At 37.3% G+C, this 25,825-nt stretch overlaps 1 long non-coding RNA gene across 1 annotated transcript; it reads left to right on the plus strand.

The window, feature by feature from the left end:
* Nucleotides 1-576: 576 nt before the first annotated feature.
* Nucleotides 577-2,531, plus strand: LOC134739820 (uncharacterized). The gene is made up of 3 exons (XR_010126853.1): nt 577-672; nt 937-1,023; nt 2,522-2,531. It is a non-coding gene; the product is annotated as an uncharacterized LOC134739820 (long non-coding RNA).
* Nucleotides 2,532-25,825: the final 23,294 nt, after the last annotated feature.

Below are 25,825 nucleotides of genomic sequence, written 5' to 3' on the forward strand. Positions count from 1 at the left end.
CAGTGACTCCTATTCCGTCTCTTTTCTGGGCATTTCCTGCATGCCATGTTTGTGAGGCAGCCTCATTTCATTTCTTTACCTTTGTTCTCATTTTCTTTAGAAAACTTTATATCTCATACTCTCCACCCCTCCTCCAGCACGCAAAGGCTGAGAACTTAGATTTTAGTTAAAAGAGAGCTTGTATTAATACAAAAAACTTTGCAAATCACCATTCATTCTTTCCACAGACTTTGGGGAATTTCAATGTTTTGGTGCTTACTCAAGTGGCATTTTAAAGACCTCTTTGCCTGCTATCATTTTATAACACTGTTTTTAAAGCATCCTTTCTCTAGTGTTTTCCTTGTATGACCTCTGCTGCCTGTTCACTTATTCTGACCTGTGTTCTCCAAGTGTCTCCTTGTGACCACAAACTAGGATAGGCCCATGAGGGAAGCATTGCTGTTCACAAGCCAAAACCCTCATACACTCAATGGTGTTTGAAAAATTAAAAACTAAAACCCAAAAATGTGCAGCCCTGCCCCTTCATTCCACCACAACAGCTCTGGCAGCTGCTTTCTCTTTCTGTCTCTGTTAGCTTTTCATCTTCCTGAGAGTCCAGAAGCCTCCCCGTCAGAAGTGTGTTAACAGCATTTCAGCCCATTTCAGGGTGAAGGACAGTTTGTCATCTAAGTGGTGAGTACAAGACAACTTCTGGTTATTTTTTAAAGCCAATTGTTAGCATAATAAGGGGGAATCGTTGAATCTCTAGTTGTAATGAAAATGCCAACGAGTTTCTCTCAAATATATTTAACCTTTAAAAGCCATCAGAAGGTCACCTCGGTTTCTAATATTTCTGGTCACCATTTTCTAGCAATAAAAAAGTGTATTTTCTAAGGGTTGTGGGAATTACATAACATATAATTGATTGATTGATTGATTTTTTTTTCTGCCCTCAAGTTTTAACCCTCTTAGGGAGAAAGTACATAGACTGAAGAGAATTTGACAGAACGAAGACTCAATCACACGCTGTGTACCCGACCCTGTGTAGGTGAACTCAGTGCAAATATCTAATTGGAATCCTGAATGACACCAAAACCCTTTGCTGGAGCTGGGAGCAGAGAGGGAATTATGAGGGGGAGGCAACAGGAAGCGTCACCTGGTCAGGAAGGATTCCCTGAGCCTCAGGTCAGGTGAGAGAATGTCTCTTCCCTATGGCCTAAGGAGTTCGACACAGGCTGAGCTGAGAGAAAAACAAGAAGCTGGTGTCTGTGAAGCATGGAAGGGTTGCCCATTGAACTAGCAAATGGAGGAGACATAGCAGATATCATGGGGTGGGGTGTGCAACCAAGGAGCAGAAAGCCAAGGAGACAAGGTCATGGAATCCAGTGCCAGAGCTCTCCAGAAGGGAAGCCAGAGCCCTTATGATGCCCTCCAGGCTACTGCCATGGCCACCAGGGCTGAGGGCCAGGGGGTCATGGAGGGCAGTGTCTGGGAGGCAGTGGCGAGCACAGAAAGCTGGGTGGGAAGGTATCTCTGGACCTGCAGGGACCACAGAATCATATGTGGGGCATGGGCAGACGTGCATAGAGGTCAAAGGAGAGTGAAATAGATCCTGTATATTCCTCTACTGCTTAGATGGTTATAAAGGGGATGCTTTACAATATAAATATGCTTATAAAGGGGATGAAAAGTGTGTGAAATAAAATATAATATGCCTTCCTTCTTAGCCCTTAGTGAACATTAATAATAGACTATAGAACTCTCAGAACAGAGTTTCAGAATTCTTTTTTACACAGCCAACTAAATCACAAGCAACTGACAAGAGATGGCTCCCAAGTTAAACCAATTTGCCATCTCTGCTTCCTCTGTTCTTTGATGTTTAGGAAAGTAGCCCACGCATCCTTACCACTTCCAGTTAGTGGCTACCCATGAGTGAGACAGTCACCCTGTGCTGAAGCATTTCCAAGACTCAAAACTCACTCCTTCCTAATTATCTTACTATCATTTATGCCTTGGGGTTGTTTACATCTCCTGTCTCTGTCTGCTGGAAATACTATTCAACCCTCTGCCACCACATGGCTCTTCTTCAGTCCACACCTAGTGGCAGCGCTGGTGGTTTGAAATTAGCCAGCGTGTAAATATCCTGAAATAGGGAAACACTATGAATCAGGGCTTTCTCCCCCACCTGACCCTCAGGAGAGCCAATTATTAAACATTTACCGATACATCACTGGAGACAGTAGCACTTTGAGGCATGGAAAAAGTTGAAGAAGTAGAAGCCAGACATTTGAAAAGATACTATCTGAGGGGAGGAGTGCAGTAAGACTTTCTGAGAGGACTGGCATTTATATGCTCATCTCTGAGTGCTCCATGGGCACATCAGCATCATTCGCAGGGTCAGCGAAAGGGTAAATTGTCAATGCTTCCGAAAGCACCATTAATCTTACCAAATGAAGAAATAAATGCATCTCAAATGATGGATTTTTCTGTAAACTATCATGGAGAACCCTTGAGGTGATTCTCACAGGAGATATGAATACAGTACAGGTGGCCAGGAAAGAAAAAAATAATATAAATCAACATGCAGGAACTACAAGAAAAAAAGGAATGGAGGTACTACCCATGATATTAAAAAGAGGTCCTTGGAAGATTTCAAAAGTAAGTTTTTTAGAACAAATATTAATGCAAATGAAAAAATTAAAGCCATGACATCACTCTTTTTTATAAACAATGTTTCATGGGTTAGGCCAGTGAATTTCAACTGTGTCTCCTATATAATTGGGAATCTAGATCAGATACTAAGAAAGGGCTCAAGCTGACAGAAGACCGGTTTCCACTACCCCTCACCAGGGCAACTAATTTTTCTTGTTTCACATTTAGTTTTCTAATAAGATTCCATTTGAAGAAAGGCTACCTCCGCTTTCAAAATGTGGGGGAAAATAATAAAAAGAAAGATTGGTCTATCTGTTTAATTGAAATATAAGTTTATAATCAGTCATTACAAGAATACCATCAAGAATTGTCATTGAAAATATATTGAAGAATTTATTTTAAACACAATAATTCTAAATTACCTACCTATTCATGAAATCTTGAAAAATGTTGTGCTTCATGTATAGATATTTGTAAGAGTCATTAAAACACATAATCGGTTTAATAATTTTTTGCTATCTACTTATAATATTTGTTGACTTTTTTTTTTTTTTTTTAGCAGAAATCAGGTGTGAAAGGTTGAACAAGCAGAAAGGGGCCAGAATATGTAGGATCTTCTGCAATTTGAGTCTACAGGTTCGGTTGAGGGTGACATGATTGGATTAGCATTCTGAAAATGCACCCTGATTTAAAGTGGAGAAGGTGGAGATTTGAAAAAGCTGTGAATGGATATGGGAAGATTAGTTAGGATACTATTAAAACGGTCCAGATTTACTATGGTGGTGAGGTAGAGATGTTTAAAAGTGGATAAAAGAGATGCCTGGGAAGTAAGATGAACAAGTAGTTAAAAGGAGGGAAGTTTAAAGAATGGCTCTCAGGTTTCTACAGTATGCAACTGAATGACGGACTGATTTTTGCAATTGAGATAAGGAATTCTGAAAGACGGATGAGGGGAAAAGAGGTAGATGATGAATCCAAATGGAATATACTGTTGTTGAGATATCTTTGAGGTATCCAAAGAAGATTTCAGGTAAGCAATTGGATAGTATGCCTATGGAGCTCAGAAAGAGATATGATTATCATGGCACATTTATATTTACATACCATAATTCACCCATTTAAAGTGTACCATTTAATGGTTTATAGTACATTGACAAAATTGTGCAACCATTACCACAGTCAATTTTAAAACCCTTTCATTACCACAAAAAGAAACCCTTTACCTATCAACAATCACCCTTTACCTATTAATCAATTTCTCCTGCACCCTATCCCTAGGTATTACTAATCTACTTTCTATCTCTATGGATGTGCATATTCTGAACATTTCATATAAATAGAATAATATATTATGTGGCCTTTTGTGTTTGGCTTTTTTTACTCAGCATGTTTTCAAGATTCATCCATGTTGTAGCATACTTCCTTCTTTGTTATAGCTGAATAATATTCCATTGGAACATTAGATATACTAGATATACCATATTGTGTTTATCCATTCATTAGGTGATAGATATTTGGATTGTTTCCTCTTTGGGGCCATTACAAATAAGCTGATATAAGCATTCATGAACAAGTTTTTGTGTGTATATATGTATTTATTTCTCTTCATGATATAGTTAGGACTGCACTTTCTAGGTTAATGACAACTCCATGTTTAGCATTTCAAGAAACTGCCAAACTGTACTCCATAGCAGTTAAACCATTTTACTTCTCATTAGCTGTGTGTAAGGGTTCCAATTTTACCACATCCATGCCAACACATGTTACTGTCCATTTTAAAAAGTATAGCTACACTAGTGAGTCTGAAGTGCTATCTCATTGTGATTTTTGATTTGCATTTTCCTAATGATTAAATATGTTAAGCATATATTCATGTTCTTATTGGCCAATTGCATGTCTTCTGTGGAGAAATCTCCATTCGATTTTTTCCCATTTTTAAATTGAATTATTTGCATTTTTATTGTAAACATTCTTTGCATAGTCTGGATGCATGCCCCTTTATCAGATATATAATTTACAAATATGTTTTCTCATTCTCTATGTTCTTTTCACCTTGATAGTGTCCATTGATGTGCAACATTTTTTAGTTTTGATGAAGTCAAATTTTTTTTCTTTGGTTGTTTTTCTTTTGGAATCATATCCAGAAAAAAAAATCGCCTAATCCAAGGTCACAGAGATTCACACCTATGTTTTCTTAAGAATTTTATAGTTTTTGTTCTTATATTTAGGTCTTTGATCAATTTTGAATTAATTTTTATATATGATGTGCAGTAACAATTTAACTTTTTTTTTTTTTTGCATATGACTATCAATAGTTGCCCAGCACTATTTGTTGAAAGGACTGGACTGTTTTTTCCCCATTAAATTATGTTGATACCCTTAAAGTAAACCAATTGACCATAAATATAAGATCTTTGTTTCTTGATTCTTAATCCTATTTCATTGTTCTATAAATCTATTCTTATGCCAGTACCACACTCTCTTCTTATGAAGCTGACTATCATGGCTTAGTAGTAAAATTTGAAATCAGGAAGTGTGCATCTTCTGTGTTCCTTTTAAAGACTGTTTTAGCTATCCTGGGTTCCCTACATTTCTCTATGAAGTTTGGAATCAGCTATTTATGTCTGCAAAAAAAGGCAACTGGATTTTTATGGGGAATTCATTAACTTGGTATATAAATCTGGGGAATGTTACCAACTTAACAATATTAAATCTTCCATGAACGTGAAATGTCTCTCTATTGGGTCTTATTTAATTTCTTTCAACAATGTTTTATAGTTTACAGTGTGCAATCCTGCATTTCTTTTGTTAAATTTATTACTAATTATTTTATCCTTGTTGATGCTATTTTTAATGAATTTTTAAATTATACTTTGGATTGTCCATTGATAGTGTATAGAAATATAATTTATTTCAAGATGTAGATCTTGTATCCTGCAACATTGCTGAGCTTGTTTATTAGCTAGCTCTAATAGTTGTGTAATGGATTCCTTAGGATTTTGTTTATAAAAAGATAACATAGTCTGAAAATGGAAGTATTTTTACTACTTCATTTCCATCTGAATGCATTTTTTTCTTTGCTTAATTACCTTGGCTAGAAATTCCAGTACAATGTTGAGTGAAAATGATAAGAGCAGATATCCTTGTCATTTTCCTCCCCTTCATTTTGAAGGATAGTTTTGCTGCATATAGAATTCTTGGTTAACAGTCGTTTTCTTTCAACACTAAATACATCATTCCATTTCTTCTGGCCTCCGTGATTTTTTGGTAAGAAATCAGCTATTAATTGTATTAAGGCTTCCTTGTACTTGATGCTTCTCTCTTGCTGCTTTTAAGATTCTTTCTTTGTCTCTTGCCTTTGACAGTTTATGATGTGTCTGGCCGCAGATCTCTGATTTAGTCCCACCTGGAGTTCATTGAACTTCTTGGATATGTAGATTAATGTTTTTCATCAAATTTGGTAAGTTTGGGGCCATTATTTCTTTACTTATTCTTTTTGCCCCTTTTCCTGTATCCTCTCCTTTTGGGACTTACACTGTGTATATATTGGGACTCTTTATAGTGTCTTGCAGCCCTCTGGGGGTTTTTTCCTTCATTCTTTTATTTTTCTTCAGACAGCATATTCTCCATTGACCTGTTTTCAGATCTGCTGATTCTTTTCTCCATCTGTTCAAAGATACTGCTGAGACCCTCTAGTGAATTTTTTATTTTCATTATTTTACCTTTCAACTGCAGATTATTTTTGATTCTTTTTTTATCATTTATAAATTTTATTGACATTCTCTATGTGGTGAGACATCATTGTTACACTTTCCTTTAGTTCTTTAGATGTGGTTTACTTTAGTTCTTTGGACATATTTAAAATAACTGATTTAAAGTCTTTGTTGGCCAGGTACAGTGTAATTCCAGCACTTTGGAGGTCCGAGGCAGGAGGATCACGAGGCCATCAGTTCATGACAGGCCTGGGAAATATAGCAAGACTTCATCTCTACCAAAAAAAAATTTCTTTAATTAAAAAATTAGCCAGACATTGTGGTGTGCACTTGTACTCCCAGGAGTTTAAGGCTACAGTGAGCCATGATTGCACCACTGTACTCCAGCCTGGGTGACAAAGTGGGACCCAGTCTCTAAAAAATAAAAATAAATAAATAATAAGGTCTTTGTCATGTAAGCCCAATGTCTAGGATTCCTTGAGGAATTAACTGGTTGTATTGACTCTTTTTGTTTTCTTGCATATGAGCCATATTTTTTCTTTCCATATCACAATTTTTGTTGGAAAAATTGGACATTTTAAATCAGAAAATCAGATCTTTCTTCCTCTCCAGGGTTTGTTGCTGTCTCTATTGCTGTTTATTGTTGTTGGTTTTGCTCTCCTGTTTTCTGGTGAATTCCCTGAACTAATTCTGTAAATTCTGCATTCTTTCTCACGTATGCCACTGAAATCTCTGCTTGGTTGGTTTAGTGGTTAGATAGTTATTGGAAAGAGGATTTCCTTAAATGCCTGGAACTAATAAGTCTCCCGGTCTTTGTCAAGGACCTCTGTATGTATGTTGGAGTAAGCCTTCACTACTTAGCTAGGCAGTTTAGAATTGTGCCTTAGCTTTCACTTCCTGCTTGGCAGAACCTGAAGGTTAGCCAGAGGGCAGAACTTAGATTTTTTGCAGATATTTTCAGAGCATGTACACAGCCCTACACATGCATGTGGCTTTCTAAATTCCCAAGAATATGTCAGAACTTTTTAAAACCTCCTGTAGAATTCACTACCCAGTATTTCCTTTTAAATTTTCTGAATAGCTTGTTGTTTACCCCAAATATTTCCACCTCAGGTAGCTCTGATGATAAGCAATCACTATCAATTATTTCTGATAAATGCCCCCATAGAAAAGGTTATTCCAGTGGGTGAGTTTTAAGTCAGGTCAAGAGAAGACAAACTGTAAAAGTGGGGTTTCCAGGGAACTATCACACAAGTCAAATAATGATCCTGCTCTGAAATGGAGCTTTGAAAGATCCCTAACACTTTTCTGACCACTCCAGTATCTGCTAGACTGCTGGTTTTCCAGTGGTTGTTTGTTTGTTTGTTTGTTTGGAGACGGAGTCTTGCTCTGTTGCTAGGCTGGAGTGCAGTGGGTCAATCTCAGCTCACTGCAACCTCCGACTCCTTGGCTCAAGTGATTCTCCTGCCTCAGCCTCCTGAGTGGCTGGGATTACAAGCACGCACCACCATACCCAGCTAATTTTTGCATTTTTAATAGAGACAGGGTTTCACCACGTTGGCCAGATGGTCTTGAATTCCTGATCTCATGATCCGCCCGCCTCAGCCTCCCAAAGTGCTGGGATTACAGGTGTGAGCCACTGCGCCTGGCCCCAGTGTTTTTAAAAAGTTAATTTTGACCATGTTTTTCCAGCGTTCTCATTGGTTTTATGGAGAAGAGGCTTTTCAGATGTTTTTCTTCCACCATTTTTCCTGACAACCACAAGGTCATTCTTAAATCATAAAGCCCTTTGGGCATATTTGCTTTAAAAATAGAATATTTTGGTTGGGCACGATGACTCACGCCTATAATCCCAGCACTTTGGGAGGCTGAGGCCAGCGAATCACAAGGTCAGGGGTTCAAGACCAGCCTGACTAACATGGTGAAACCCTGTCTCCACTGAAAATACAAAAATTAGCCTGGCGTAGGAGTGCGTGTCTGTAATCCCAGCTACTCAGGAGGCTGAGGCAGGAGAATCGCTTGAACCCGGGAGGCAGAGGTTGCAGTGAACCAAGATTGTGCCATTGCACTCCAGCCTGAGCAATAGATCGAGATGCCGTCTCAAAAAGCAAAAATAAATAAATAAATAAATACAATATTTTTTCAGACTTGTGAAACATTTCTCTTTGAGCCTGGGCACGGTGGCTCATGCCTGTAATCCCTGCACTTCGGGAGGCTGAGGCAGGCAGATCACTTGAGGCCAGGATTTCGAGACCAGCCTGGCAGACATGGTGAAACCCTGTCTCTACTAAAAATACGATAGCCAGGTGTTGTGGTGGGTGCCTGTAATCCCAGCTACTCAGGAGGCTGAGGCATGAGAATCGCTTGAACCTGGGAGGCAGAGGTTGCAGGGAGCCAAGATTGTACCACTGCACTCCAGCCTAGGTGAGAGAGTGAGACTCCATCTCAAAAGAAAAAAAAAAAAAGAAGAAAGGAAGGAAGGAAAGGAGGGAGGGGAAGAAAGAAGAGAGAGGAAGAAAGAGAGATAAAGAAAGAGAGAGAGAGAAATAAAGAGAGAGAAAGAAAGAAGAAAGAAAGAAAGAAAAAGAAAGAGAAAGAGAGAAAGAAGAAAGAAAGAGAGAGAAAAAGAAAGAAAGAAGGAAGGAAGGAAGGAAGGGGAAAGATTTCTCTTTATATGTAATACACTATCATGTTTGTTGAATAACTAAAAACTTAAATGCCTTTTAATGGACTTTATATTGGCAGGTCTTCCTGTGGTCCCCTTTGGGTTTAGAGAGCACATTTCTATATTTATAATCTTAAAATGGACCTGATTCATTATGACTTCTCAAATATTTTGCGAGATTAATAGTAATAAGTAAATAAATGCAAACATAGCATAATTATATTAACTCAGATATCTGATAATCTAATTTCAATATTAATTTATTATTAAGAAATTATAAATACCAAATGTGAAAAGAGAAGAGAATCTGGTAATAGAGGTGTTAATTATAATTAATTAATAGTTGTGCCCTTTGTAGATAAGCTTGATCCAGATTATTTTATTTGCCACATCTAAGGTCCAGGATCCAGTGGACTTTTGTTGTCATCTTCATTTTCTTTATTATATCAAATCTGCTATGTCAAATGTAGAATTTGATCTTGGCTTTTAATCAGGTTCTTCATTTAATAACACTAATAGTGGTTTGATTAATTAATTGATTTGTTGGCATTATTTTACCCTCACAAAACTTCTCTGGGATGATTTTACTTTCATTCTGTGAAAGCATATTTTACCCTTTTTTTGTGTGTTAAACACTAATGAGTAAGATGCACTTGTGAAATGGTTAACTTTAAAATATAACATTAAGTTTGCTATGAAAATCTCATATATGGAACATTATAGCTTTCTTAAAGAAAGATATATGAAACACCTACTTTAAAGCCTTCCTACCTAAAAGGCTCTCTCTTTTCAATCTTTCTACGGCTTGAATTTCTCATTCATTTGGTAGCTTAGAGTCCCAGGGTTAAGACATGGTGATGCATGGAGGGAGAACCCCACTCTGGGAAGAGAAGAGCAACAGCATCTCCTGTCTCCCTCAGTCCAGGCCTTGTACCAGATTATCTCACGAATCCTCACAAGTACACAGCCTAGGATGGTATTCTTAATACGGTTTTCAAATAGGGACACTATTGCTCAAAAAGTTGTATACACTTGGAAAAGTTCAGTAAATGGTGGATATAAGATAAGAACTAGGAATTTTTTACTTCATAGTCTTCAAAAACATCACACATATTTCAACATTAATCTGCAAAAACCAATGAAGAAGGTAAAGAAGTGTCTATACTTGTTGAGGCCCCGTTATGCCACATATTAGTCAATATTTGACACGTTATGTCAGTCCATCTTATCAACAACATTGTGAGGAACCAGAAATATAAAGAAGTTAAGTAATTTGATAAAAATCACACTTCTAGCAAATGCCTGGCACATAAAAGATGATTAATATCTATTTATTAAGGAGATAAATGAAAGTAGGAGAGGCTGATTGTAGTTCAATGGACTGCCCTCCTGTACCTCCCTAGATTTCCTTAGACAACTTTTTTACTTTTTTTGGCCTACTCAAGAACCAGATCCTAAAATAATTAGATCCTTGCTTTTGTATTGAAAGGAGATCAGGGAAAAAAAAGGATATTGCAGAGCCAAGAGCAATAAGCAGGATAAGAGCTTGAAAAACCCTATGAGGTAAAGATAGGGTCTGTGGCAGGCAAAGTCCATGCTTTCCACCTACATCTACAGACTCCAAAAAAATCACCATTTTCTTAGTCCTAAATTCGACTGGTGATTTTGCAAAAATATTTTTTACTTTCATGATCTCAAAAGATTAAAGATTCCAGAGAAGGCGGGGAGAGAACTTCAAAAGTTTGCCTCACACCTCTTTTGAATCAAAGGGATTTTATTTTCCTGGCACTGAAGAACTAAAAGATACATAAAACGGCACAATATTTTATAGGGTTCCTTATGGATGGGCTATTCTTTACATGCTGAGGAAGGAAACAAATAATGCACCAGACTATTTAATTAAACTGTGTCTAAAACCTGCACTCTGCTGTATTAGAGACACCTTCTCAGACTTGTAAACGAGTGGGGCCAAAGTCAATTAAGAAGGACACGTCTACAAATGTTTCAACAATTACCAGTTACTTGCCTCTGACGCCCTCCCTTAATCTCCAGGACATAAATGGTGAACGAAAAATCAGTCACTTGATTTACCTCCAAGATCAATCTGAAGGACAAGTTTAGCACTTAAAACAACTGGTTTTGAAGAAGTGGTGACTTTCAGTAAGTAACCATATAGGATAGCATGGTGAAGAAGGGAGAGAAACCAACCCAGGATCAGAGTCAAAGCCTTTCAAAGCTGGTCCTTATCTACCTCCCTGGCCTGTTCCCTACCACCTGCCGTGTACACTTTCTCTATCTTCTGTGGTTCCCAAGCCAGGGACAGCCGTCACAAAACACTGCCTGCCTTCGCACGCAAAGTTCCCTCTGGAATTTGAGGATGTGACTTTCTTCCAATGATCTATTCTAGTTTGTGCTCCCTTCCTCCCTTCCATGAGCCCTCTGCTCCCCAAACTATAAAAATGCCTTGTCCCTCCTAGCCTGGGTCTTCATAGATGAGGCTGTCCATTCCTTTCAGCCTCTTTACTCTGGCCTTATCCCAGAATAAGAACCTAAGACACTTTCTCCCTAGAAGTCTTACCAAGTAAGTCCTACTCACTTGCCTTAAACCTTTAACCTCTGAGGACACAGGGCATTTTCTGTTTCATCCGTACAGTTTCCTCTAACCATTTTAATTCTAGTTGCATGCTTCCTTACTATAGGTTTTAGGCACAGATTTAACACCCTGTCAGTTCTTCTATTGCCTCTTTCCAGGGTCTTATGTTAACTTTCTGTGATTTAAAAACTCACTCTTTGTCATTCTGAGCCCATGTTTCTTCGTATAAGAATTAATTATGAGAAATGACTGATAAAATCACTTATTTTTGAATGATACAATGGTAATTTATAATCGTGGTTGAAATGTTTGAGGTCACATTCTACTCCAGGCTGCAATGATCTGGTTCTTCTTAGCATATTTGGTTGCGTAATTAATTTTATTTATTAGGCTTATGATGGTAAGTTATATTTAAAAGTAAATGATTAAAACTTACAATAAAGTCTAGAACTGACAGCTATACCAAGAAACCATTCTGTGTTATACCTGCAATAGATGCTAGGGAAGTAAAGGAATGTAACACTTTGACAAAACTAGAAATGCATCCATCTGTTCCAGCTGGAGTTTTAGAGGAATCCAATAAACAATACTTGTTGTGGACTGAATTGTGTCCTCCCAAAATTTGTCAAACTCCTAACCCTCAGTACATCAGAATGTGACTGCTTCTGGAGACAAGGTCTTTAAAGAGGTAATTAAATTAAAATAAAGTCATTAGGGTGACCCTTAACCCAATGTGACAGGTGACTTAAAAGAAGAAGAGATTAAGACACAGACAGATACAGAGGAAAGATTACATGAAGACTCAGGAAGATGACACCATCTACAAGTGAAGAAGAGAGGCCTCAGGATAAACCAACCCTGCAGACACCTTAATCTCAGATTTCCAGCCTCTAGACTTGTAAGAAAATAAATTTCTGTCGTTTAAGTGATCAGTCTGTGGTGCTTTTTGTTATGGCTGTGCTGGCAAACTAATACAGTGCTCCTTCTCTTCTTTCAAGTTCAGTCAAGTGGAAGACAGACATAGGAGTCAGTCGTATCAAGAGGAAAGCACTGTGTCCATGTAACTGATTGAAGTTCATGCCTTTAGTTCTATGGTCCAATGGGCTAGCCTATACCTCCTTTCTAAATTAGACAAACTTTCCTACTCAGTTACTCATGGAGTCAGGTAACATCAGGCCAGAGTCAGGTCCCTTACTGTGTGGCAGGGAACAGACCAGAATGTGTTCCTGGAAGATACAAAAGAGAAGGATGTTGTTGAGCTCACTTTCTTCTAGCAAGTTTACCATTGATATGGGACTGAGGGGTACAGAGAGAGGCCAGGAGTGTTACTAGCAGAAGTGACTAAGAATGGAAGCTCCATTCTTAGTGGGGGATAAGTGCCAACCATCACAATCCGCAGAGCTTTTGTTCTCTTAAGTCATTTGACGTAACCTCAGTGACTGTGGTCACCCAGGGATATGACTCTTCTTCTTAGAAGAAGAAAAGAGCAATCTAACTTCCCAGTGCTGATTTTATCTGCATATGATCTCATTCCCATAAATTCTATAGAAGATCATCCGCGTTATCTGGAGAAGGAGAAGACATTCTGTCTCACCCAGAGGCCAGTTGATGTCTATGGTTCAGAATGGAAAGCAGGAGGTTAATTGTGGAATTGTGTTCAGCATATCTGAAGGGGGTAGGGAGAGTGAATCCTTCTATGCTACTCTCCCAGTGAAGGGCAGCTGTGATATTTTAGCTTTCTTACATAACTCAGAACTTTGTATCAATGGCGTCCCACAAGTTTAAGGTGTCTTTCTTTCCCACTTTTCTTTAAGTAGGAAAGTTTGTCTAATTTAGAAAGGAGGTATAGGCTAGCCCATTGGACCATAGAACCAATGGAATCCAAGACCATTAATGCTCATTCCATTTACAGTTTTCTATTGTTGGTCCTGAGTGCAGGCTCTATCCAGTGATTTTATTTCCTATGCTCTGGAGTTACTTATGTCCACAAAGCCTACTTCCTGGGATAATTTTGCACTGGTCCCTACATTTGCTTCATGGGGTCAATCGCCTCAGCAGGTTCTTAAACTGAAGGTGCTATTGGCATTCCTGCACCTGCCCTTCTGAACGCCTAGTGTTGACCACTACATATCTCTGCCACATGTACCTCAGTTTTTAATATTACAGTAATGAAGTAACATAAATTTCTGTTACTCTTTTTATGCAGTAGAGTCCTGTGTGTTCAGTGTGAATTTCTCCAATTTTTTAGGAGGAACTTTATTCGAACAACTAAGTTTGTTGCTATCTTTTTTCTCTAGCATATCTCTAGTTAGCACGTTCGATGGATCTGAGTGTTTTTTTTTTAATCTCTCTGTTTTTTCTCCCTTTGCTATCAGACTGAGACAGTGAGTTTTTGCTTGCTTATCTATTCTTTTTTAAATATGCTGGTTTTTTTGTTGTTGTTTTTGTGGTTTTTTGTTTGTTTTTTATTCAGGAGGTACATGTGCAGGATTGTTGCACTGACGCTGAGGTTTGGGCTTTAATTGAACCCATCTCCCAAATAGTGAACATAGTACACGGTAGGTAGTTCTTCAACCTTTGCCCTCTCTCTCCCTCTTTTGGAGTCCCCAGTGTTTATTGTACCCATCATTATGTCCATGTGTACCCAATGTTTAGCTCCAAATTATAAGTGAGAACATGCAGTATTTTGTTTTCTGTTACTGTGTTAATTCACTTAGGATAATGGCCTCCAGCTGCATCCATCTTGCTGCAAATGATATTATTTTGTTCTTTTTTCTGGTTACATAGTATTCCATGGTGTTTATGTACTAAATTGGATAAATTTTCTTTATCCAATCTACTGTTGATGGGTACCAAGGTGGATTCCATTCCTTTGCTATGTGAATAGTGCTGTGATAAACATGTGAATGCATTTGTCCTTTTGGCAGAATGATTTACTTTCCTTTGGGTATATACCCAGTAATGGAATTGCAGGTTGAATGATAATTCTATTTTTAATTCTTCAAGAAACCTCCAAACTGCTTCCACAGGAGCTGAACAAACGTTTGCCTGAGAGCTAAGCTAAAGATAAGCCCTGCCCACAAACACAGAATTAGAAGTTGAAAATTGAGGGAAGATGGTGATTGGGGGAAAAAAAAACATGTAGAAAGTCATACAGGAAACCTTTCATAAGGTTTCAAATGGACAATAAGATCACAAAATATTTGAAAAAAATCAAATACAAAATAAAAGACAGATATTCATATGCAATTATCGATTCTATGAGAAATAAGTATTTATTACTCAAATATAGGATGAAAACATTTTAGAAAATATAACTAATATCATCAGGAAATGTCAAATATAATGGATCTGTAAAATAGAAAGAGATTTCCTTTTTTTAAAATGAGCATCATAGTATCAGAAAGAGTTTATGGAAATGCAAGTATAATCCCTGAAGTCCTAAAATTTAAAGCCAAAGAAACTACCCTGAAACTAAAATAAAAATATCAGAAAAAGAAAATATAAAAGAAGAGTTAAGAAACATCAGGGATAAAACCAAAAGTTCAACTTCTGTCTTATAGGAGTTCCAGAAAAAGAAAACAGAAAGGAGGAAATATAAAGAGGGAGGAGGAAGAGAAGAAGGAAGAGGATGTGGGAGGACTAGAAAAGGGGGGAGGAAAAAAAGATTTCCTAAAGCTTAAGAAACATGCTAGTGTTTACATCAGAAAGATAGTAGAACAAGAGGTCACCAGCCCATGTCCCACCAAAAAAAACAAATATTTGGCTGCTATCCATGGAATGAACTGTCTTTTTGGAAACTTTGGAATCTAGGTAGAAGGTTGCAAAAGCCCAGTAGAGACCAAGACCAAGGAGGGTTGCTTTGAGAAAGCAAGTCCATGCACCACTAGCAGGCCTGTCATCTATGGTTCTGGCTACAGACCAGAAGCCGTCATATCCCCCTGGCCAAGGGATCCAGGAGTATCCAGGCCTCTAGGTTACAAGCATGCTGACTTCAGACCCAACTGTGTTGTCTGAGGCAAGTCTCATGACTTTACTCCAGCCCCACTCTACATGGATCACAAAGAACCAGGCAAATGTGACACTACCAAAAGAAACTAATAAAAGCTTTAGTAACCAACCCTAAAGTAAAGGACTGATTGACAAAGAATTCATGAACTGATTGACAAAGAATTCAAAATAAATGTGTTAAACAAGCTCGATGAGCTACAAAAGAACAGAGATAGACAACTAAGTGAAATTAGAAAAATAACACATGAATGAAATAAGAAGTCTTTTGAAGAAATAATAAACATTGAAACGATCCAAATAGAAATCCTAGAGCTGAGAATAAAATGATTGACCTGAAAAATGTAATAGAGAGTTTCAACAGCAGACTCAGTCATTAAGGAAAATAAACAATGACTGAACTCAAAGACAGATTATTTGAAATTATTAAGTTAGAGGGAAAAAGGATTAAAAAGGGTGAGGAAAGCTTATGTGACTAATGGGAACATTAAGTGAACCAATATATATACATTATGGAAGTCCTAAAAGAAACAGAGAAACTGAAGGGAAAAGAAAGCTTATTTAAAGAAATAATGACAGGAGACTTCCAAAATCAGAGAAGAGAGTTGAACATCCATAGTCTTAGTGCCCAGAAAATCCCCAATAGGCTAAACATTAAGAGATCTGCAGATATAATGCAATTCTTATGAAAATTGCAGTGGCATTTTTCAAAGAAATAGAAACAAGAATCATAAATTCATAAGAATCAGAAAGACCCCAAGTAGCCAAAGCAATTTTGAGCAAAAATAACAAAACTAGAGGCATCACACTTACTGATTTTAAATTATACTATAAAGCTACAGTAATCAAAATGGTACAATACTGGCATAAAACCAGACACATAGATCAATAGAATGAAATTAACCCAGTCAACTAATTTTCAACAAGGGTAAAAGAATATACTGTGAGGAAAGGATAGTCTCTTTAATAAATGTGCTGGTAAAATTAAATCCACATGCAGACTAATGAAATTTGACCCTTATTTCACACACAATACACAAAAATCAACTCAAAAAATGAATTAAAGACTTACACATAAGACCAGAAACTGTCAAGCTCCTGGAAGGAAACAAAGGGGAAAACATTGGTTTAGGCAATGATTTTTTGGATATTACCCCAAAAGCACAGGCAACAAAAGCAAAAATAGACAAGTTGAACTGCATGAAAATAAAAAGCTAAGCACAGCAAAGGAAAAAAATCAACACAGTGAGACAACCTACAATATGGGAGAAAATATTTGCAACCTATGTATCTGATAAGGGCTTACCATCTTAAGTAGATGAGGAACTCCCACAACTCAATAGTAAAAATTTTTTTTAAAAATTAAAAAGTGAGAAAAGGACCTGAGTAAACATTTCTCAAAAGAAGATATACAGATATGAAAAGGTGCTCAGCACCAATCATCTTGGAAATGCAAATCAAAACCACAGTGAGGTAATAACCCACACTTTCTAGAATGACTGTTGTCAAAAAGACAAAAGGTAACAAGTGTTGATGAGAATATGAAAAAGGGGGAACCCTTACACATTGTTAGTGGGAATGTATACTGTTACAACCATTACAGAAAAAAATATGCAGTTTCCTCAAAAAGTGAAAAATAGAACTAACATGATCCAGAAATCCCACTTGCGGGTATGTATCTAAAAGAATTAAAACCAGGACTCAAAAAAATACCTGAACTCCTAAGTTCATTACAGCATTATTCACAATAGCCAAAATATGGAAACAACACAAATGGCCATCACTGGATGAATGGCTAAAGAAAATGTGACTTATATATGCCATGCAATATTATTCCACCTCAAAAAAGAAGCAAATCCTGACATATGCGAAAACATGAATAGACCTAGAGGATATTATGCTAAGCAATGCATGATCTCACTTATACGTGGAATTTAAAATAATCAAACTCATGGAAGCAGAGAGTACAAAGGTAGTTGACAGGAGCTGGAAGTGGGAGAAATGGTGAAATGCTAGTCAAAATGTCAGCTATACTGAATGAGTAAGTTCTGGCGATCTGCTGTATGGCATGGTGACTGGAATTAACAATACTATATTATATACTTGAAATTTTCTAAGAGAGTAGGTCTTAAGTGTTTTCATCACCAAAAAAAAGTGATATTATGTTAGGTGATAGGTACGTTAATTTGCTTGATTGTGGTAATTATTTTACCATATATGTCTGTCAAAACATCACATTGTACACCTTAAGTATATATAATTTTATTTGTCAATTATACCTCAATAAAGCTGGAAAAGTAATTTAAACAAAGAAAGATGCTAGTCTCCAAACTGCAATCAAATCCCACTCTTAGACACATCTTAGACTTCGGATAACAAAAGTTTTGAAATATCCTGAAATCTTCAGAAGAGAAGGGGTGTCCATGTTTATTTACAAATGAACAGCAAGCAGATTACTAGTGTCCTTATGAGAATGCTAGATGGAAATAAGCCAATTTCTAAGAGATATGAGTTTTGTATCTAAAATTCTATGGCCAGCATAACAGTCAGATTTTTGTTTTATACACCCTTTCTGAAAAGTATTCATATGAATGAAACTGGATCTATGAAAAAAAGAAGCATGAGGTCCAAGAAAGAGATAAACTATGCTACAAGGAAAATGAAATCTCAGGGCAACAGCTGTTTAGTCAGTCAAAACCGGAAATGAAGACTAAGGGTTCTGAAAAAGTCACTTTAAGAAGAAAGTGGATATTATTCAACAAGCTGAGAAAAAAGTGATATGCCAAAGTTTATTTTTAATAAGTGAACATTCACTGGCAGAGACTGTTTTGTTATCCGAACAGAAAAGAACTGAGTGTGGGTATGTGCACGTGTGTGTGTGCATGCATGTGTGTACACGTGCATGTACGCACACTTCTCAGAATAACAAAAGAACATGCAAAGTGTATCTGGGAAATCAGTGCTAACATTAGATTAACCTGTAAATTTTATTATGTCCTGTAATCAGTGTAAAACTTGAAGCTTTAAAAACGGACTTAAAGTGGTAGGAAAATGAAATGGCATAATAGCACACAAAAGCAAAAAGTAGAAAGGAAAGCTAATAAGAATTTTCATGTAGGCCCATGGGAAAGTTGTTAATATTTGTTGAGCATTTGTGATTTATTGTTAGTTATCTTATGAGCTGTTTTTCAGTCATCATCAGTTTAATCTTCACAACAATATTTTGTGGTTATGATTATCCCAGTTTTACTTATGAAGTGGTTGAGTAACTTGCCCCAGGTCACAGAATGGTAAGTAGCAAAATCAGCCTTCTTGAACAGGCCTGATTATTATTAAAAATTCCAGGCTTTCTCTTCTCCATTCTACGTGCATAAGGGATACATAAACTTAATTTAGCACATGGGAGGCTTTAATTATGACTGAGGAAGGACACAAGAGTCATTTCAAATACTTCCCTAATAGTTTGAAATCCAATATGACTCATGCTGGGGCATCCTCAGGAAAAAGAAATATTTCCTTTCCTTTGTACACAGCAATAAAATTTCATCTACAATTCTTATCCATATACCTCGGGAAAAACTTTATAAAATCAGAGGAAGATCAGGAAAAAGCAATTAAAATGACCAAAGGGCTAGATGGGCCATTATATAAAGTTAGATTGAAAGGATTGTGAAATGATTGGTATAAAGGAAATCATGAAGACTGTAAACAAGAATGTTCATTAGATCAAGCAGATGTCTCAAAACGCTTTTCAAAAGGGAAAATTTAGAAAAAGTAAAGGAAGAAATCACCCAGTTTTAAAAGGACAAATGACTTAGCATCGTTCCAAAGTTACACAAATGACCAAGAAACCCATGACAACATGTTCAACATCATTAGTTTTCAAGGAAATGCAAATCCAAGCCATAAGGAGATAACACTTCATAACCAGTAGGATGGCTATAATAAAAAAGACAATAACAGGTGTTGGCAAAGAGGTACAAATATAAAGACCCTCATTCTTTGCTTGTGGGAAGGTAAAATGGTGAACTCACTTTGGAAAACAGTTTGTCAGCTCCTCAAAAACATAAACATATAATTATTATCTTACTCAGCCATTCCATTTTCACATATACATCAAAATGAAATATGTTCACAAGGAAAAATTACACATTAATGTTCACAGTAGCATTACTCATAGTAGCCAAAAAGTGGAAACAAGCCAAACATCCATTAACTGATAAATATCCCCTTTACTCTTCCCTTTGCTTTTTTCAAGTGTGACTATCTCCACATAGCCCCCATAGCTGGGAACGTGCTGGATCACACTCGAAGTCAGCATGTCTCAGAGTCTCTTTCAAGGCCCATGGCAAGTACTACCTCATTACTGCTGCTGATTATTCAGGACCCAAGGGTTCTTTACTTACAAGGTTATGAATCCTGCCAGGACTGGGTCCTCCCCTTCAAGGAAGTAGGTTCTCTAATGTCCCAGGGTGTGTCTCGAAATATTATCCAGGAGCTAGGGTCTGGAATAGGTGCCTCATGACTCTGCCCAGTGCCCTATCCCACTGTGGCTGAGCTTGTATCTAAGTTGCAAGATAAAGTCCTCTTTGCTCTTCCCTCTTCTCTGCTTAAGCAGAAGGAATGAGTCTCTTTCAGAGGTGTGAGCTGCACTGCCTGGGTTTGGGAGTAGGGTGGCACAAGCACGCCCTTAACTGCCCCAGTTCATGTCTCACTTCGGAAAATATGCCCCCCAAGTCCACTGGCTCCAAGCCCAGCACAACACTAGGACTTGCCTAGGAGTTGCAGTCCTTGTGGCTTAGACTGCCTTTCAAGTTTATTTAGAACCCAGAACACTTTAGCCCACAGTGGCGAGGCTTGCAAAACTGAAGTTACAATGGCTAGGATGGGCAATTCTCCTCTAGTAGGGCTTGTCTAAATGCTCCCTCCTTAAGCATCAGCTGTGTTCTGCCCAGTGTTGGCAGCAGTGAGTTCTAACGCAAAGTCCCACAATCACTGCACTCTCCCTCCCCAAAATGCATAGATTCTCTCTCCGCACCACATGGCTGCTGCTGGGCGTTGGGAGAGGGGTAGTGTTGGCAATTCAAGGCTGTCTTTCCTACCCTCTTTAGCATCTCTTTCAGCGCTATGAAGTTAAAACCAGGTAGTATGGTCACTTACCTGATTTTTGGTTCTTATGATGACGAACCAAATATCACCAAAATATTCAACCTAAATTTGTTGTTTCTGCAGGAAGGATGACTATGAATGCTTCCATTTGGCCATCTTGCCCCTCTCCATTTTCTGTTTTTAGTTTTTTGAGAAATCTTCTTACTTTTTTCCATACTGGCTGTACTAGTTTAGATTTGCACCAACAGTGTATAAGAGTTCTGCTTTCTCCATATCCTCCCCAACATCTGTTATTTTTTGTGTTTTTAGTAATAGTCATTCTGACTGCAATAAGATCTCTTCGTGTTTTGATTTGCGTTTCTCTGACAATTTGTGATGTTGAGTGTTTTTCCATATACCTGTTGGCTATTTGTGTGTCTGCTTTTGAGAAATGTCTATTCATGTCCTTTGCCTACTTTTTAATGGGATTATTTGGGATTTTTTTCCTGTTGACTTGAGTTTCGTGTGTATTCTAGATATTAGCTTGGATATTAGTTGAATTAAGAGTTTGTGAATATTTTCTCCCATTCAACCAGTTGTCTCTTCATTCTGTTATTTCTTTTGCTGTGCAGAAGCTTTTTAGTTTAGTTAGATCCCATTTGTTTATTATTGCTTTTGTTGCCCATGCTTCTGAAAATTTAGTCATAAATTCTTTGCTTAGACCAATATCCAGGAGAATTTTCCCTAGGTTTTCTTCTAGTATTTTTATAGTTTTGGGTCTTATGTATAAGTTTTTGATCTGTTTTGAGTTGATTTTGGTTTATGGTGAGATAGGTGTCCAGTTTCATTTTTCTGTGTTTGACAAACTGATTCCAGAGTACATATGGAGAGTCAAGAATATCCAACACAATATTGGAGGAGGAGAATAAAGTTGGAGAACTGACATTACTCATCTTCAAGACTTACTATAAAGCTACAGTAATCCAGACTATAGGGTATTAGCAAGATAACAGATAGGTCAGTGGGACAGAATAGAGAGCCCAGAAATAAATCCACATAAATACAGTCAATTGAGCTTTGACAAAGGAACAAAGGTGATAAAATGGAGCAAATGTAGTATTTTCAACAAATAGTGCAGAGACAACTAGGCATCCAAATGCATAAAAATGAATATATTCACAATAGCCAAGATATGATAGCAACCTACGTGTATATCAGTGCATAAATAGATAAAGAAAATGTCGTATATATACACAGTGGAATACTATTTAGCCTTTTAAAAAAGAAAAACCTGTAGTTTGTAACAACCTGGAAGAACCTGGATAACACTATTTTAGTGAAATAAGCCAGGCACAGAAAGGCAGTTAACATATGATCTTACTTATATGTGGAATCTAAAACAAACTCATAGAAGCAGAGAGTAGAATGGTGATTACCAGAAGCTGGGAGTAGAGGGTAGATTGAGGAGATGTTAGTCAAATGATATAAACTATCAGTTAGACAGGAAGAATACGTTCAAGAGATCCACTGTACAACATGGTGACTATAGTCAATAACACTGTATTGTATATACTTGAAAATTGCTAGGAGAATAGATTTTAGGTGTTCTCACCATAAACAAAAAAATAAGTGAGGTAATGCAGATGTTAATTGGCATGATTTGGCCATTCTACAAAAAATACATATCAAAACATCAAGTTGTACACTGTAAATATATACAATTTTTGTCAAGAAACATAAATATATAAGGCAAATCTAGATATAGAGCATGCACCCATCACAAAAATTAATGCAAAATGGATTACAGACCTAACTGTAAAATATAAAACTACAAAACTCCTAGAAGATAACACAGGAGAAAATCTACATGACCTTGGGTGTGACAATGACTTTTTAGATATAACATCAAAGGCATGATTCATGAAAGAATTTATATGCTCTACTTTATTAAAATTAAAAACTTCTCAGCAAAAGACTACCAAGAAATGAAAAGACAAGCCACAGACTGGGTGAAAATATTTGCAAATACTGAGAATTCTAAAAGTATTTACACATAGAATTCGCAGCAAAATTAAAACTATCGCAATGCACGTAAAACAATCAAAAGAAATATTACAGTCCTTACTCCTAACAAAAACAAAACTCCCACAAGCACACACCCAAGACAAATTTTATGTGAATGGAAAATCAGTTGTTCAAGTCCTTTTTTTAAAGAAAAAAAAAAAAGAAGTCATTGCAATATTATTTCATTGATGTTGAGAGATGATGAGCAATTGTTTGTTCAATGAACATTCAAGTAGCATAGTCTATCAAAGAGTCTCACCACAGCGCAGTTTTATGTGTGCTGCACAGCTGGAAGTAAAAATGCACACAAAAGAGAAAAAACAAACCACAGAACTATTCAGCTGAGACAGTCAAGCAGCAATGAAAGCAGTCTGGATTTTTTTTTTCCTTTTCCACATAAAGATACCATTTGGTTGAATAAACAGGGCATTCTCTGCATTTAAAATAAACTTAATTTTCAAACAGCAGAGGGAAAGGGGGAAATGAAACTAAACCAAACATAAAACAAAACCAGAGATTGCTAAGAAAGGGACTTCAAATCAAATTTTTATTTTAATTAAGACAACACCCAACAATAGAAATCTGAGAAGGATGTTGATACAAAAAACACCTTTTTCTTCAAATTCAACTAATCAATTCATGAGAACGGCATCCAACTACCTATATATGGAAAAGATCTTTGTGTGCCCAAGTGGACGATGTGACAAGGGAAGCTTTTGTTGTTGAGGAGTTGTGGTGGTTACTTACAGAAAACCTAAAAACAATGTGTGCTTCCCTTCTCTCTAACTCATAACTACAACCCAGGAGGTTATAAAAACAAATGCACATTCTTCCGAGTCTAAACAACTCCTTTGAAGTATCTTGTGCCACAAGAAATGTGCCTCTGTCCCATTCTGCAAAGAGGCATAGGAAGATTACTGGAAGGACTCCTCTAAGGAGGGAAAGACTTTCTTGCATAATTTAGAAATCCGTGGCTGCCTCAAGGGATGTCCATTATTCTAATCTTGCCAAAACCTCAGTTGCTTCTCAGGCTCTGGCCAAAAGGCAAAGCTTCTCCAACATGTTCTGATTATTGGATTAATCTTTGTTCACTCAATCTTTGTTGATTCGTCACCTTCTTTAGCAAAGGATATCAGCACTAATCAGACCAAACTATGACCACAATCTGCCTCTTTTACCTTAAGGAAATGTAACTTTCCAAAGCTAGACAGTGGGGGATAAACAGGAAATATGACCAGCTTGAAACTGGGAGGTGAAGCACTTCCAGCAAGTGAGCTAAGATCTTCATGACTGCCCCAATTCCTATAGCAATGAGAGGCTAAAGAGAAAGCAAGAGCTAGCCCAAGAAAAGCAATGCTCAGATTTCTCCTCTTCTGGCTGTATGAACTTCTTTGAAGCTTTAGGAATTAGGTAGAACAAAAGGTAATGGCTCTGAGAAGTGGAGATTTTTCTGGCAATAGGAAAAAGAAAAACTGAGCCTAAAGAACAGATGAATTTGTGAATGATTTGTTTCTAGGAATATAGACTTAATGATTCCTTCCCTACTCTCTATCTACATTTCTCTTTTGCTTATGTAACACTGAAAGAAGGAGGAAGAGCTAAGGATTTTTTTAATTAACAATTTTTAAATTTTTTAAAACAGAATATATTTGCTTAAAATGGGGGGAACAGCTTAAAGGTTCTGTAGTATTTTTAATAGTCTTACAGAATTAGTAAAACAGAGATTGGAACCTAGGGCTCAACAAAATGAGATGGCCTTGGCAAACCCCCAATGCTTTGTTTGAGAACTCAAAGAGTTAATCCTAGAATTAAAAATAAAGGGATGTAGTCAGGTTCTTGCAGAAGATTTGTCTCAGCTTGGAATCATCATTATATTAAGATAATCCCATTTTTCTAAAGTATCAGGCTTCCTAGAGTGATGGCCTCACACATCTGACAAACATAAATTCTCTGTGGGAAAGAATAATCTTATGGTAGGCTTCAAATTATTTTTATAAACTACTTTAAAACTATATTTTTCAACATAGTTCAAAGTAACCAAACATACCAGGAGACAAGTTATCATAAAAAGAAAGGAAGCAGGAAAAAAATGATAGAAAGGCCAGGTGCGGTGGCTCATGCCTGTAATCCCAGCACTTTGGAAGGCTGAGGCAGGCGGATTGCTTAAGCTCAGGAGATCGAGACCAGCTTGGGCAACACAGTGAAACCCCGTCTCTACTAAAATACAAAAAATTAACCGGGCATGGTGGTGTGTGCCTGTAGTCCCACCTACTCAGGAGGCTGAGGCAAGAGAAATGTTTGAACCCAGCAGGCGGAGGTTGCAGTGAGCCAAGATCGCGCCGCTGCATTCCAGCCTGGGCGACAGAGTGAGACTCTGTCTCAAAAAAAAGAAAAGAGAGAGAGATCAAGGCCATCCTGGCCAACATGGTGAAACCCATCTCTACTAAAAATACAAAAATTAGCCGGGCGTGGTGGGGTGGTGGTTGTGGGCACCTGTAATTCCAGCTACTCTGGAGGCTGAGGCAGGAGGATTGCTTGAACCTCGGAGGCAGAGGTTGTAGTGAGCTGAGATCACACCACTGCACCCCAGTCTGGTGACAGAGCGAGACCCCATCTAAAAAAAAAAAAGATAGAAATAGATTATATATGTTGGAGTTATACAAGGCGGATTCTAACATAATGCTCCTTAATAAGCTTAAGGAGATAAAAGTAGGATAACCAATTCATTCCAATTTGTCTGGAATTTTCTGAGTTTTGGTATTGAAGGTCCTGTGTCCCAGGAAGTCCCTCATTCCTGGTAAACCAGGAGGGTTGGTCACCCTAGAAAAGAAAATGTTGAGAATTTCAGCAAAGAATTAGAAAATATAAGAATATGGAAACTCTATACACGGAAAATACTATAACTGAAATTAAGAACTTGATAAATGGGTTTAATAGCACATTAGGCACACCGAATAGAGAAATAGTAAAATGAAGACAGATCAGAAAAAATATCTAGAAAGAAAAAATATCAAAAAGGAAAATAAAAGAAACAGAAATACTAAGAAGAGGACAAGGAGTATA

Source organism: Pongo pygmaeus, chromosome 6 (assembly GCF_028885625.2).
Source record: "Pongo pygmaeus isolate AG05252 chromosome 6, NHGRI_mPonPyg2-v2.0_pri, whole genome shotgun sequence".
Taxonomy (NCBI): Eukaryota; Metazoa; Chordata; class Mammalia; order Primates; family Hominidae; genus Pongo; species Pongo pygmaeus.